Source organism: Lactuca saligna, chromosome 3, assembly GCF_052625555.1.
Source record: "Lactuca saligna cultivar CGN05327 chromosome 3, ASM5262555v1, whole genome shotgun sequence".
Classification (NCBI taxonomy): Eukaryota; Viridiplantae; Streptophyta; class Magnoliopsida; order Asterales; family Asteraceae; genus Lactuca; species Lactuca saligna.
Window position 1 is genome coordinate 68,806,447 of NC_136419.1, and position 15,428 is coordinate 68,821,874.

The window sequence follows — 15,428 nt, forward strand, 5'->3', positions numbered from 1 at the left end:
TACATGTCATTGAATATCGGAAACATGTTAAGAACATTAATATCATTTAGTGGATGGGGAGCACCTAAGAAGGCATGCCATATTTATAGCTTTAAGTATGATCGTTGGATAACCATGACCAACTCGAGTGATGGAACCTTGTCCCTCGTAAGACCCTGCTTCTGCTTCATGGATGAACTCTTCTTGGTTGCTGGATTACCACTGCAAGATCACAGAGAGCAAGGGTCGTCAGCCGCTTTCCGGGAGGGACTCCCGGAAGAACGCTCCGACGGTCAAGTTAGTGGATGATTTAGGGTTTGTGTATACGTTCTCTAGAAGGGCCGAAGAACTTACCTTGCTGGTATGAGAATGCATCCTTTTATACCTATCGCTTCTGCTTTGTCTGTACCAGACAAGATTGCTTTTTGGGGAAACAGGATCAGAGGCGCTGATTGGAGGGTCGTGCGCCCTCAACCGCTAGAGCACTCTCATTGACTCTGACGGTAATGCTCTGATCCTTCTGTTTGTCTCCTGACTGTACCTTTTGTCTTGGAGCAAGGAGTGTCACTTGGCGGGCGCGAGCCTCCCGCCTGGGCGTTTCGCTCCCGGGGGCGCCAGTGGGCGCTGAGCCTGCTGGGCTGGGCCTGGTTGGTGTGCTCGACTCGAGGGCTTGGAAATGGCTCTGCTGTGCTGCCCTAGGCACACCATCAAGTCCCCCAGTCTAGTAGTCGTAGCGTTGCAGTTCTAGGTACGACGTTCTGGACTTAACTGATTGACGCGTGTTCGTTTTCCTCTATCCGCCACTCCGTTTTTAATGGCGACATGATTACACGTGACTGCTGGTAGTTACGTCATTATTTCAGATATTTAAATGTCCCGTTTCTGATCCTTCTCTAAGAGGGTATTTCTCCAGTTTCTTTAGCTTCATCTGTTCCTCCCTTTCTCTTCGTGCTCATCCTTCTTTCCCTTTCATGGCTAACCTTCCCGGAATCGTCCCTTCTGCTGCCGAGTATCGACAATTGGAGACCACGTATGGCTTATCCTCCTTAGAAGGTGTGGAATTTCCCTCTCTTAGCTCTAGCATCTCTTCCCCTCCCCCCGACAAAATTGGGGTTTTCCTGAAAACCTTGGACGTCGGTATACGATTTCCCTTGACAGACTTTCAGGAGGAAGTCCTTCAAAAGGATGGTTGTAGTCTTCAGATGTTAACCCCCAATGTTGTCAACAAAGTAGTTGCCTTCGAGATGATCTGTAGGGAAAACGGGTACCTTCCCGACTACTTTGTCTTCAAGTTCTTCTTTCAATTCTGCATTACTAGAGATAAATGCACCTTCTCAGTCCGGCGAGGGGGACACGCCTTAGTTCCCGATGGGCGTACCCCCAAGAACTGGCAGGATAAGTGGTTATGGGTGAATCAGGAGCTGGTTGGGAGTGGCCACTACCGTGCCAATGCATTCGTTGATACCATTCCTAAGCCTTTCCCCTACAACCAGGTTGTTGCCGACTATCGGAGGAGTGTGCAGGTATCCGCCGAGGATTACTCTGAGGCGATTCTTTCCGAGGTGGGGATGAGTCCTTCTTGGAGGCGGCGTGGCAATATGGCGGTGTTCTTCTCTGTTGTTGATGATTAGTGTCGTATCTTCCACCTTTTCTTTTCTTGTTTCTCCTTGTTGCTTCCGTGTTTTTAATATTTCCATTCTGCTTTCCCCCAGGCACTGAGTCTTCTTTGTCTATGGACGAGGTGCTGCGTAAGCACTATCGGGGTAAACTGGAGTTTCGTGAGGTAGACCTGGTCGACGGCCTTCCCCCTCCTCGTTGGGCAGACCGGCTTGCTTTGACCATTGCTCCTCCTGTTCCTCCAGTAAGCTCATCGTCATCTAAGGAGGAATTGCTGCACGCTCGCCCCATCTCCTCTGTCATGCCATGGGCAACATTCCCTCTTCCTCCCTGGAAGACATTGAAGATAGCAAAGAAGGTATCATTGTTGATGTTCGGCGGATGCAGGCGAAATGAAAAGCTATGAAAGCCATGGGCGAGCCTGTTACTGGTGCTCCCCCTGCCACCAAGAGAGTGCATGCTAGGCGCAACTTTTCTCGCCTGCTGAGTTCGATGAGCTCCACACCAGTGAGTTCCACATCCACTGAGGTGGTTGTGATTCCCAATGATGATGTGCAACAGTCTGAGGGAATCAACAGGGCGATTGAACAGCCTGTTATTTCAGATTTTTCTTCTATTCCTTCTCTGACTATTCCGTTTGTTCCCTCCAAGCTTTCTCTGGTGAAAGGCTTTGTCCCCAATGGGCCGGTTACAGTTTCCAAAGATGGTGGCCCTGGTGATGATGTTTCTGGGTCTACAATTTTCGTACCATCTTGGGATCTTCGCAATGATTCTCGTCTTTCTGTGCGTGCCAATGCTTTGGAATTCTCACGCCACGCCTTCCCTCCAGCTGCAGTTGGGGATATGGAGGCGATGGGTCATCCTGCCCTTGCTCATAATATGGCTTACATCGCTGCACAGGTCATGTTTTATCTTGTTGCAGGTTCCCGGCTCATCCATACCCTTGGCGAGGTGGAGGCCACACATGCCACCTGTGGATCGCGTGTGGCTAGTTTGGAGCATCGTCTAAGTGAGCTTGGTGATGATCTTCGTTCTTCTGAGAAGAAATGTGAGTTGTTAGCATCCGAGAAGAACATTCTCGACGAGGCTAGGTCTGCATTGGAAACTAATGTTGACTCTCTCACACAAATGAATGAAGGTTTAATGATCCAGGTTGAAAGTCTTGAGCGCGATGCTATCGATCGCGACAAGCTTGTATCATCATTGCATTCAAATGTGGACGCTGCTCGGCGAGACTTGGATTGGTTGTTACACGTCGGCGTTGTTCGTATTGTCGATAAACTAATAGAGCACCCTGACTTTACCAACGCCATCAGTCTTATCTGCCATGCTGTGTACATGGCTGGGGTTGAGTCTGTTCATAAGACTTCAGGTGGTGGTGGTAGCGGGTGGGGAAGCGGTTATTGGTGCATCATCTGTTAGTATAAATGATGCTCTTTTGTCCTTCGCTAGTATGGATCATGCAAGTCTGTTAGGTTTGGGGGAAGTGGGTATTGAGGATTTGCGGGAGTTATGCTCCTTTGGTGGTTCAGAGGGTACGCCTGAGAGTATTGTGGGTCATGAGATGGTGTTGGTGACGAGTGCTGACATGGAAGGTGATGGTAAGGATCATGGGTCTGGTGGTGATGGTGAGCATACTTTTGGGGCGAGTGTTGGCGATGGCAACGTTAGTAAGGCAACTGTTGATGATGGAGAAAGCGATGGTGGGGCGGTTGGGGAAAATGATGGAAAGAGTGTTGGGGGGGGGGGGGGGGAGGATGTGGCAAGTGAGAAAGATGTTCGTGGGGATGGTTTGGCGTCGTAAGATTTCTCTCTTTCTATTAGTTTAGTATATGATGTTTTGCCTTGTAATGTTTGAACTTCTAAAATAGTATTTCGCTTTCCTGGATGTATATTTGGCCTGTTTTAGGCATTATCTATTGTCTGCTTGTTTTGTTTTGTGTTTGGCTTGCTCGTTTACTGCGCACTATTCAGGATATACAGCGCCCCTGATGCGCCGGGCACTTTGCTTTGCCCTTGCTACCATTGACACACTAAGTGTCCATGTTGGACGCACTTAGCATCCATGATTGGATTTCGCATGTAATCATTCAATCATTAGACTAGTATGCTAAGTATATAAAAATCAGCAATAGCATTATTATTTCATTAACTGCGGTTTTTTTTTAGTATACTAAGTGTTGAGCTCATGACGCGTAGCATGGTATTTTTAAATACACTAAGTATTGGAATCATGTCTCTTAGCATGGAATTATATATACACTAAATATTGAACTCATGTCTCTTAGCATGGAATTTTAAATACACTAAGTATTGAACTCATGTCTCTTGGCATGGAATTATATATACACTAAGTATTGAACTCATGTCTCTTAGCATGTAATTTTAAATACACTAAGTATCAAGTTCATGTCATTTAGCATGAACACATATACTCTAAGTATTTGGGGTGCGATACACTCACTGAGACGTTAGTCAACTGGGGTTGCCTCCCTTTCCTTCCTTTCCTTGCCTTAGAAAAAATATTTCTTCAAGTTCCTAGCATTCCATGTTCTTGGAATGGGCCTTCCTTCCATTGTCTCCAACACGTATGCACCGTTCCCATTTGCCTCCGTGACTCTGTATGGGCCTTCCCATGTTGGGCTCAACTTTCCTTGAGGTTGGGCTCAGCATGCCTCGTTTTTCCTTAAAACATATTCGCCGACTTTGAAGGCCTTCTCCTTTACCCTTTGGTTGTAATATCTTTCAGTTGCATGTTTATATGCGTCTTGGCGTACACTCGATTCTTCACGCTTCTCCTCTAGGATATCTAGGTTTATCCTCAAATCTTTTATGTTGCTTTCCTCACCCTTGTTGGTCACCCTTAGTGTGTTCATTACCACCTCCATGGGAAGCATGGCTTCGGTTCCATACGTCAAGCTGAAAGGGGTTTCTTTTTTTCTTTTCCGTGTTGTAGTTTTGTATGACCATAGCACCATTGGTATCTCTTCTGCCCAATTCCCATTTGCTTTGCTCAAACTCTTCTTAATCCCCTTGACAATGGTTCGGTTGCACACCTCCGTTTGGCCATTCGCTTGAGGGTGTGCCACCGATGTGAAGCGTTGGCTTATCCCTTTAGCGGTGCACCATCACCATTCTCTGAATGGGTTCTCAGCAAACTGCAAGCCATTGTCACTGATAAGAACCTTAGGTGTTCCGAATCTTGTCATGATGTTTTCCATACGAATTTTATCATGTGCCTCCCAGATATACACGCTAGAGGCTCAGCTTCAATCCACTTTGTAAAGTAGTCCACAACTACCACCATATACTTTAGTTTTCCTAGTGCTTCTATGAATGGACCCACTATATCTATGCCCCACTGGTAGAAAGGCCATGGGCTGGATATGTTGCTTAGCGGGGTCGGGGGTTCGCTTGGACTGGGGCGTAAGATTGACACTTCCCACATTTCCTGGTTACTTCTATCGCATCCTGCGGTATCGTTGGCTAGTATACCCCCATTCGTAACACCTTGCCTGTCAAGACCCTGGCCCCTTCGTGTGTACCCACCATCCTGGCATAGGATAGTCGACGTCCCCTACTGGTATTGGGAGTTCATATCATGCAGCGGTGACGTGAGGTAGCCCGGACTTGGTCCATAAAAGGGGTATGGCTGGAATGGTAACTGGAGGGGATAACTAGTAGAGAAAGGGTGTATGGATGTAGCGGGGTTGATCATTACTGGCTGTTGCAGGCTGTTGTTGGCATGGATAGTTGGTCCTGTCCATGTACCGGTCGTCGGGTAAATGGGTGGTGAGTGGTTCATCATGGTTTGCGCCAATGGTGGTAATCGGGTTGTGGAACTCTGTCTACCCGTCATCTGAAATGGCGATGGTGATGCAAATGACGATGAAATGTTGAAAATGTGGCTCGACGGGGGTGTTGTCGAGTGGATCGCTCGTGCCTGTTGCAGCGGCGGCGTGAAGAACGACGGCGTCTGAAGCTGTGTAGACGGAAGTAGTTCCACCGGAGTTGTTCCTTGCTGAGGAAGTGACGGTTGTGAAACGTTTCCGGAGGCTGTTGTAGAATTTCCTTCGCCTAAAACGGCCCTGTTGGTCGCTGTAGGCGGTGGTGTTTCGTCTAACGTCGTCATGGGACGTATGAGACTAGTTGGTTGTCCGTCGCTACCGTTGGACGCCATTGATGTTTGTTTTCGTGCTTTTTGCTTGTGTTCTTCGTATCAAAAACGGATGGCGCCAAATGATGGAACCTTGTCCCTCGTAAGACCCTGCTTCTGTTTCATGGATGAACTCTTCTTGGTTGTTGGATTACCACTGCAAGATCACAGAGAACAAGGGCCGTCAGCCGCTTTTCGGGAGGGACTCCCGGAAGAACGCTCCGACGGTCAAGTTAGTGGATGATTTAGGGTTTATTTATGCGTTCTCTAGAAGGGTCGGAGAACTTACCTCGCTGATCTGAGAGTGCATCCTTTTATACCTAACGCTCCTGCCTGGTCCGTACCAGACATAATCGCTTTTTGGGGAGACAAGATCAGAGGCGCTGATTGGAGGGGTGTGCACCCTCAACCGCTAGAGCGCTCTCATTGGCTTTGATGGTAATGCTCCGATCCTACTGTTTGTCTCCTGACCGTACCTTTTGTCTTGGAGCAAGGAGCGTCACTTGGCGGGCGCGAGCCTCCCGCCTGGGCGTTTCGCTCCTGGGGGTGCCAGTGGGCGCTGAGCCTGTTGGGCTGGGCCTGGCTGGTGTGCCCAACTCTAGGGCTTGGACGCAGCTCTGCTGTGCTGTGCTAGGCACACCATCATCGAGCATGTTGACAATGATGTGCATTTATGCAATTTCACCATTCTCAATAGGTGCAATCCAAACTTCCTAACATTGTAGGAAAATCATGCACATTTGCATGATGATCATATAACTGTTGGATATTATTGTAACTAGGTTTATGTAAATATCATGGACCATCCAACTTCATGCCATGCAAAATTTGTGAAGACTTTATCGTGTGGTATGTGCAGACATCCTAATATTTGCATCTGTTACATTGGGGGAAGTGTCATATGCTATCATACGAAGTGCGGCTATACATTTTTGTAAGAGACTACAATTTAGTGTACCTCTTGGCATGTAGGTGTTGTTGAAAATATGGACACGCTTTCAGACATCGTTCACTATATGCTGAAACAAATGTTTGTGCCTATGTAACCGCCGTCGAAAAAAGTAGCCTTAAAAAACCGTGTACTCATTAAAATAATTGTGCATGAGACGTTGGTGGGCATCTTCATTGTTTTTTTTTTTTTTGTATAGATTTTTTCCCCTTTACATTTTTGGCATCCCTCTTAGGTAGTTCTTCAATCTTTCCGTCCATCGTATGAACAACCTTTGTCTTCATTTAAAAGATCGAGTTAAAAATTCTCAAAGATGAAGATAAAAGGTGAAGACATTTTTAGAATGAAGAAAGAAAAAAATGTTGATGTGGTATGTAATGGTGTGGTATGTAATGGTGCATGTTTAAGGTTTAGTATTTATATAGTTTTGGATTTGAAAAAAAAAATAAAATAAAATAAGTAGTCGTTTGAATGGTTAGTTGAGAAGTCAAAAAGAGATGAGAGCTCGTTAGCTAGTTGCCAAATTAGCCTTCTCACCCGATCGGCATGCCAAGATCGAGGGGTAGTATAGTGTGCACCAATGCCACCTCAGCATTGCTGAGGTTATACCCCACCTTATGATTCAACCACCTATAATTTACTTAAAGCATAACAATAATGGATTATTTTAGTAATCATGATTGTAATTACATAAAATTACTATACTATAAATGAATCAAAAGAATAAAAACCAATCTTTTAAAAATCGATTTTTTAGTTGAACAGGTATGGTGATCTGTTTCCGATTCAACTGGTTTGACCGTGGAGTCAACCAGTTTCTATATTTTTGTGTTTTTTTTTTCCCGATATATACATACATACATATATAAATCATGAATTTGATGTTTACAAGTTTAAAAATTGCAAATACATATATGTTGTACATGAATCTAAATACATTAAAATAAAACATAATCATAAATTTTAGTGTTCTATATCAATCCATATACATCAAAAAGAAAATAAAGTATAATACCAAAACAAAATATAATTTTAGATAAAAATACACACATCAAAAAAACTATATAACATTTACCATACATTTTTATTTTGAGAAAACTAAATAGATTTGAAAACAATACCAAAGTTTATTATTTATATGGTCCTTTTTCATGTGTTTTTATTCGGTTTAATCGGTTCAACCGGTTTATTTTGACCGATTCAACCGGGTTTTTCTAAAAACCGCCACCGGTTCAATTTGATTCAGAAATCGATGTATAAACCGATGATAGTTAAACTGCTTTCTTCCTCGGTTCTTGGTCCAACCGATTTGACTGGCTGATTCAAACCGATTTTTAAAATGTTGGTAAAAATAAAGGTTCATAAATAAATTGAATGAATAAAAACAGTATTTGTGTATGTACGTTCGTCTAATTTACCTAACAAACCAAGTATTGCGGACACATAAATAGTCATTACCAAGTGAAATTTCACAAACAAAATTATTATTTGTGTTTGTTCGTCAGTAATTAAACAAAAATAAAAATAAAAAGCGTTATTTATGTCCGTTAATTTACTAAATAAACATATAAACAAATTTTCAATCCAAAAGCTCGAATGTTTTGGTCTTTTATTACGGTATTAACAACAACCCAAATAATTACTCAAACTAATATACATAAAGTATAAAACAAGGGTGACTCTTTATTTATGATTATCATAAAAAAAAATCTTTTATGGGGCAAACATTGTTAAATAATTACACTATGAGTGGACGCACCAATCATTTTATTTTTTTTCTTGTAATTTTAATTTGACAAAAAGTTATGTAACTTGTAAAATAATATTTTACAAAATGTTAGTATCGATGTAGAGATAGATATTCATAATTCTTTTAAATAGTATATATATATATATATATATATATATATATATATATATATATATATATATATATATATATATATATATATATATATATATATATATATATATTAATGTGAGACGATCTAATTTTGTGAGACCGCGAGAATCATTTTTTTATTTATTTTATTTATTTTAATTAATTCAAGTTCCGAAAATAATATTTAAAAAAAGAATTTTTGGATTTTTCTATTTATTTTGCATTTTAAAATTATTTTTTAGAATATGTCAGTGTAATATTCTATTAGAATATTTCACGTATTTTTAAAAAAAAATGGAATTTATTTTTATTTTTTTAGTTAATTCAAGTTCCGAAAACAATATTTAGAAAAAGAATTTTTAGATTTTTCCATTTATTCTGCATTTTAAAATTATTTTTCAGAATATGTCAGTTAATATTCTATTAGAATATTTCACTTATTTTTCAAAAAAACGGAATTTTTTTTAGTTAATTCAAGTTCCGAAAATAATATTTAAAAAAAGAATTTTTGGATTTTTCCATTTATTTTGCATTTTAAAATTATTTTTAGATTTGGTTTCACGGTTTCACAAAATTAGAATGGTTTCAAATGAACCTCTATATATATATATATATATATATATATATATATATATATATATATATATATATATATATATATATATATATATATATAGAAAATGTATTAAATAAACATTCAAAATGAAATGAACGTAAATAGAAATTATAATATACAGTAGAGGGTAAAAGCTTAAAATTAGAGGATCCAAATTGTAAAATTACAAATAGTTGGGGAGAGGCTGTTGGACCCGATTCTCAAAGCACAACATTTTTGCAAACCAATAAGTACAGTAAATTAAATGAATGATATTTATGGTATTGTGTTTTTGCATGTTTAGTACTTAAGCCGGAATCATTAAATATCTATATTTTTGCCGTTTGGTCCTACTAGGATTAAAAAGACTATATTACATTTTCTTATTTTATTTATTTGTTTTGTTTTATTATTTATATGTTATTTAACTTTTAGAAAAGGGTTGGGAAAATTATTTGTAAGCGTAACGAAGTATTAAACTTGTACAAAAAATACCATTAATTTTTTTTTTGTACACATATCACCAATCAACTATAGTTTTTGTACACATATGACCATTAAACTTCACATTTGTTCAAAAAATACCATTATGTTACCGGTAATAGTAGGTCACCAGCCACGTAACATGCCACGTGGCATGCCATGTGGCTGCTGACGTGGATTTTATTGTATATTATGTACACATTATACCATTAAACTATTTTTTTATACACATCATACCATTAAACTTTTTTTCGTGTACATTTTACCATTAAACTTTTTGTACACATTTTACCATTAATATTATATAATTTATTCAAAAAATATCATTTCAAAAAATACATATTTTTATATAAAATGGGTTTTCCATCACCTATTGTGACTCCCTGATTTTGTAAGGTTTAGGAGAAACGGTTTGTTTTTTACAATGATACTAAGGACTTTCTTTTACAACAACAGTGTGAATTTATGTTGGTCATACATTAATTGAAACCTACAAGGTTTGAACTTGAAACTTTTATCTGGAGCGGCGAAGAAATACTCAATTGTTCATTATTTTAACTAATGTCTAGTAAACATATTCTTATAAGTCATTTTATAAGGAAACTATGTTTGAGGAACACTTATAAACTCATCAAACATTTTGTACATGTTACCTTATTATAATCCCCCTCTTCGTGATTATGGTTGATGATTAAAAAAGTGCATTGAAATTATGTTGTTGTTTACCGATAGGAAAATGACTTATAATGATAAGTTTACTAAAATTTAGAAAATCAGTAAAATCCACATCAGATGATGGGAAACCTACTTTTATGTAATGATATGTATTTTTTGAAATGATATTTTTTCAATAAATTATATAACATTAATGGTAAAATGTGTACAAAAAAAAGTTTAATGGTATAATGTCTACAAAAAATAGTTTAATGGTATAATGTGTACAAAAAATAGTTTAATGATATAATGTGTACATAATAAACAGTAAAATCCACATCAGCAGCCACATGGCATGCTACGTGGCTAATGACCTATTATTATCGGTAATATAATGGTATTTTTTGAACAAGGGTAAAGTTTAATGGTCATATGTGTACAAAAGCTATAGTTGATTCGTGATATGTGTACAAAAAAAAAAGTTCAATAGTATTTTTTATACAAGTATAATACTTTATTACCCTTACAAGTCATTTTCCCAAAAGGGTTTAATAAATAAAGTGGGCCCACCACTAATGTCTCACCCTCCCACGTAATATCTTTAACCCTTTTTCATCTCTAAGACTCCAATGTATTCAACCCCTCTAGCTTCAAAACCACTGGTAGTAGGCCTAGGGTTCAACTTCAAAGATTTGCATGGTTGAAGTATCTGTAGATGTCTTCCCGGACTATATCCATATTCTCTCTACAATCACTTCAAAGATTTACAGGTTCGAAGCTCTGTAATCTTTTATTAAAATCAGAATTGAAGTCAACGCCACACAATTGATTGTTGTTTTTATTGAAATAGGAATCGAAGTCGGACCACACGAGTGCACTAGGGGTTGAAATCTCTATAATATCTATCTCTATCTATCTATCTCTCTCACTCTCTCCCTCCCTCTATCTATCTATCTATCTATAAAATACACTATTAGCTTGGTGGATCTCCGATTTTAATTTTTTCTTTTCTGGATAAGTGAGGAAAACTTGGAAATCATTTTTTGTATTTTGGTTTCATTTTTTTGGGTTTGAAATCATTTTATTTTAATCTAATTCATCGTGTAGGATTGAATGGAGGGTTAATTGTGTTGGGTTGAAGATGTTAATGGTTTTTTTCTACAATTTGAAATCAATGAAGATTTTTCCAGGTTATAATGGCAAGGAGAAGTCAAAGAAGAACTTGATTATGGTGATTGTTATGGTCCCCAGATGTAAGCAAGTTGTGGCTATCAAACGTAAGCAAGTTGTGCCGATAATGCAGGTGGTGGGTAATAGTGGAAGAATAGAGGCTAAGAAGATGGGGCTGAGGGCATAGAAAAACCACCAGTACCGCTGCTCGATTGCATATTGGAAAACGACAGTGTTCCGATGTAACATCTCAAAAATACGGTCCAAAAATTTCATTTTAAAATCATTTAAGAAAACCATAATTCTTCAAACATCACAATAAAGATCATAAGTCATGTATCTTTAATCATCATAACAAAATACTGTATCATAATTAAGTGTCAAAATATCAGAGTCTAAACATCCCAGGCTGAACGAATGGTTTGTGCACTGCAATCATCCCGAGCTCTTCCCTTTGCTACCGGAAGTACCTGAAACCAAAACTGAAAACTATAAGCACGAAGCTTAGTGAGTCTCCCCAAACTACCACATACCATACACATATCATATAACATACAACTAGGAGATACGAGCATCGCCCACACTTGAGGAGATACGGGTCCCCGACCACACTCGACTAACTATGAGATAAGGGCCTTGCCCACACTCAACAATCTCAGAGATACGGGCCTCGCTCACACTCAACTATCTCAGAGATACGAGTCTCGCCCACACTCAGCTATCTCAAAGATACGGGCCACACCCACACTCTGCTAACTAGGAGATACGATCCTCGCCCACACTCGGCTAACTGTAAGATACGTGCCTCACCCGCACTCAATTATCTTAGAGATACGGGTCTCGCCTACACTTTGCTAACTAGGAGATACGGGCCTCGCTCACACTCTGTTATCCGAGAGATACGGGCCCTCGCCCACACTCCGCTAACTAAACATACATACAAGTATCACGCAGACAACACGTATAACCAAAATCTACCAATTCAGTCATATATACATACTCAAATAATGCTATGAGATACGGGCCCCGCCCACACTTAGCTAATAATAAGATACGGGCCTCACCCACACTCTATGAGATACGGGCCCCGCCCACACTCAACTAGCTAGGAGATACGGGCCCTACCCACACTCCACTGACAATGAGATACGGGCCTCGCCCACACTCACATTTCTAACCACACATACAGGTATCACACAGACAATAAGTATAGCAATCCTACAATCAGACTGATATCTATACTCAGGTAATAATGATATACGAGCCCCGCCCACACTCTGTGTTCCTATCAAGAACATACAAACTGCACGGGCCGACATTGGTGCCTTCGAACCGATCAAACCAGGAGGAAATTCACCTCGCACTGCTAAAGTCCTGCAGATAATTCCCTGGTTGTCGACTGACAAGTCCCCGAACTGTCAATCGTCAAAACAAACCCAATTAACCATTTGGGTTTAAATTCATAACCACAAATACACACTTGGGGTAAAAGGACCATTTACCCCTAACATAGTTTGGTCCAAAACCAAGGCCCACTCATACTCTAAAGGCCCAAAAGTCAAATAATCAACCAAGGCCCAACATATGGCCCAATTTTCCAAATTGGGTCCAAACCTCTACATGGTATTACCTTAAGGCCCAACCATTTATTATGGTCTAAAAACTTGGCAGTCCACTGGTCTAATATCTCATAATCATCAAGGCCAAGTTATGACCCATTTATGGCCCAATTTCCCAGTTGGGCCCAAGTCTGTACAATAGGCCTTATCCTAAAGCCCAATTCAAATATTCTAGGCCATATATATTGTTGTTGGATGGCTCATCAAGAGCCCAATCACTAAAACCCAACAGAAAGGCCTAACTCAAGGCCCAACCAAAATTAGGGTTTTTCACATGAACTGACGACTAGGGTTAAGTATTCTTACTTAACCCATTACAGACTTAATCCATTAATTCCATCACTCCATTAGGCCATTCATACAATGTAGTTGGAGATAAATCAAAATTCCAATCTATCAATCCAAACACAAGTCCTGGCAATTCCCAAACTAACATTTGCAGAATTAGGGTTTGTTTCCAACCCAATCACAAGCCAACTAGCTCCAAGATTAAGCTATTGGGCTGATTAGGGTTCCACTAGGCCGGGTACCACCTACTGCCACCTCGGGCAGTGGTGGTCTACATCGGCATCCACCATTTCCAATGGTGGTGGTGGTGGTTCCTACCCAAAAACTACATATACAAATTCACAGCTATAAAGCACATACTCATACATAAAACGTACACACAACCACCCTTCACGGTGGCTGGTGGGGGCAGAAAATGGTTGCAGGGGGCGGCAACCACCACCTTGAGGTGGTGGTGGTGGGTTTTTCGACCATATATTGCATAAACAACTCCAAGACCACAATAAACATCATATAAATACTCAAACAGGCCACCCCCAAGCGGCTGACGTTTCCGGAAAAACACAAAAATAATGGCCAAGGCCACCAACGGCAGCAACGACACATCTAACATCAAACATTCCGAGAGGGACGGAGGAGAGGAGAGAAGTTAATCTTACCGAGAGTTCCTGCCATTTGCGGATCCAGTATCGTCGTTCACAACTTTTTCCATCGGGATTGACGATCTTCCGACAGTTCTTGACATTTCTGACGGCAGCGGGGGATGTGACAGCGACGTTCGACGACAAGGCAGTAGGCGGAAAGGGTGGCTGTCAGACCGGTGATTTGAGCGGTGTGTCACGGACCAAGTTTCTGGAAAATTCTACAATCGTCTAGAGAACTCTGGAACGATCAAGTATACTCGAGAAATCTCCGGAGAAATCAAGAATGCTCTACGAGACCCTGGAAGGTGCTAGAATATTATAGATGTCCATGGAATTAAGGAGAACGATCCGGAATAAATGATGAAGGCACTAGAAGAAATTAGAACGACCCAAAAGACTTTGGAAGTATCTAGAACACGCTAGATCATACAAGAACGATTTGGATAATGTCGGGAAGACTTAGAGATTTCTAGAGCATCCTATACAAGTTTACAATATTCTAGAGTCTTGTAAAATCCATGTATATAATAGGAAGAGTCTAGATTAGTCATGAATGATCGGGACTTAGAAACTTCCATTTGAGGAGGTGTAAGGTTCCTATAAATATGGGGGAGGACTCATTTGTCAAAACCATCAAGAAGTTGCCTTGTAAAGAAGTTGAGTTATATAATAGAAGCTTTATTGAAGTGTCCCTTGTCGTAACTCTTGCTTCCTAAGTTCGTTAGTACATCTAGATCGTTGAAGTTAGCCTGACTTAGTCGGAGAAAATACTAAGTGGCACACGGTGATTGAAGCATCCCGTGACACGTGGTATCAGAGCCGGAGTTTGTACAAGCAAGAGATCATGACTACGGAAGCAGGAAGTAGTGAAGTCGCAAGCGTGCCCCCTGTCGTCGAGGAGAAAGGAAGAAAGTCCAGGAAGAGGGACCAATCGATAGATGCCTTGGCAAGCCTAGAGAACAAGCTTACAAGGACAGAGATTAACGTCGGTGAGATCCTTGAATGGAAGGATACCGTCGATCAGTTTGTTGCCGAGATAAGTGACACGAGCGATGGATTGAAGGAGACCATCGGTGTCATCAAGGAAGAAGTCCTTGGACTTATTAACACTCTGCGGAGCGAGTTCCATGAGAAGGTAGATGCATTACAAGCCAAAGTAAACCTGTGCAAGGCAGCAATCACTGCAGGGACCATTGCAAGAACATTTCCGCACACAGAAGCACCCAGACCATTGAAGTATGGAGGTAAACACGACCCCAAAGAACTTGACGAATTCTTTTGGTCGATGGAATGCTACTTTAATGCTAGTCAAGTGAAGGACGACAAGACGAAGGTAGATACAGCCGTACTTTATCTATGCGAGAGTGCAGCTCTATGGTGGCGAAGGAAGCA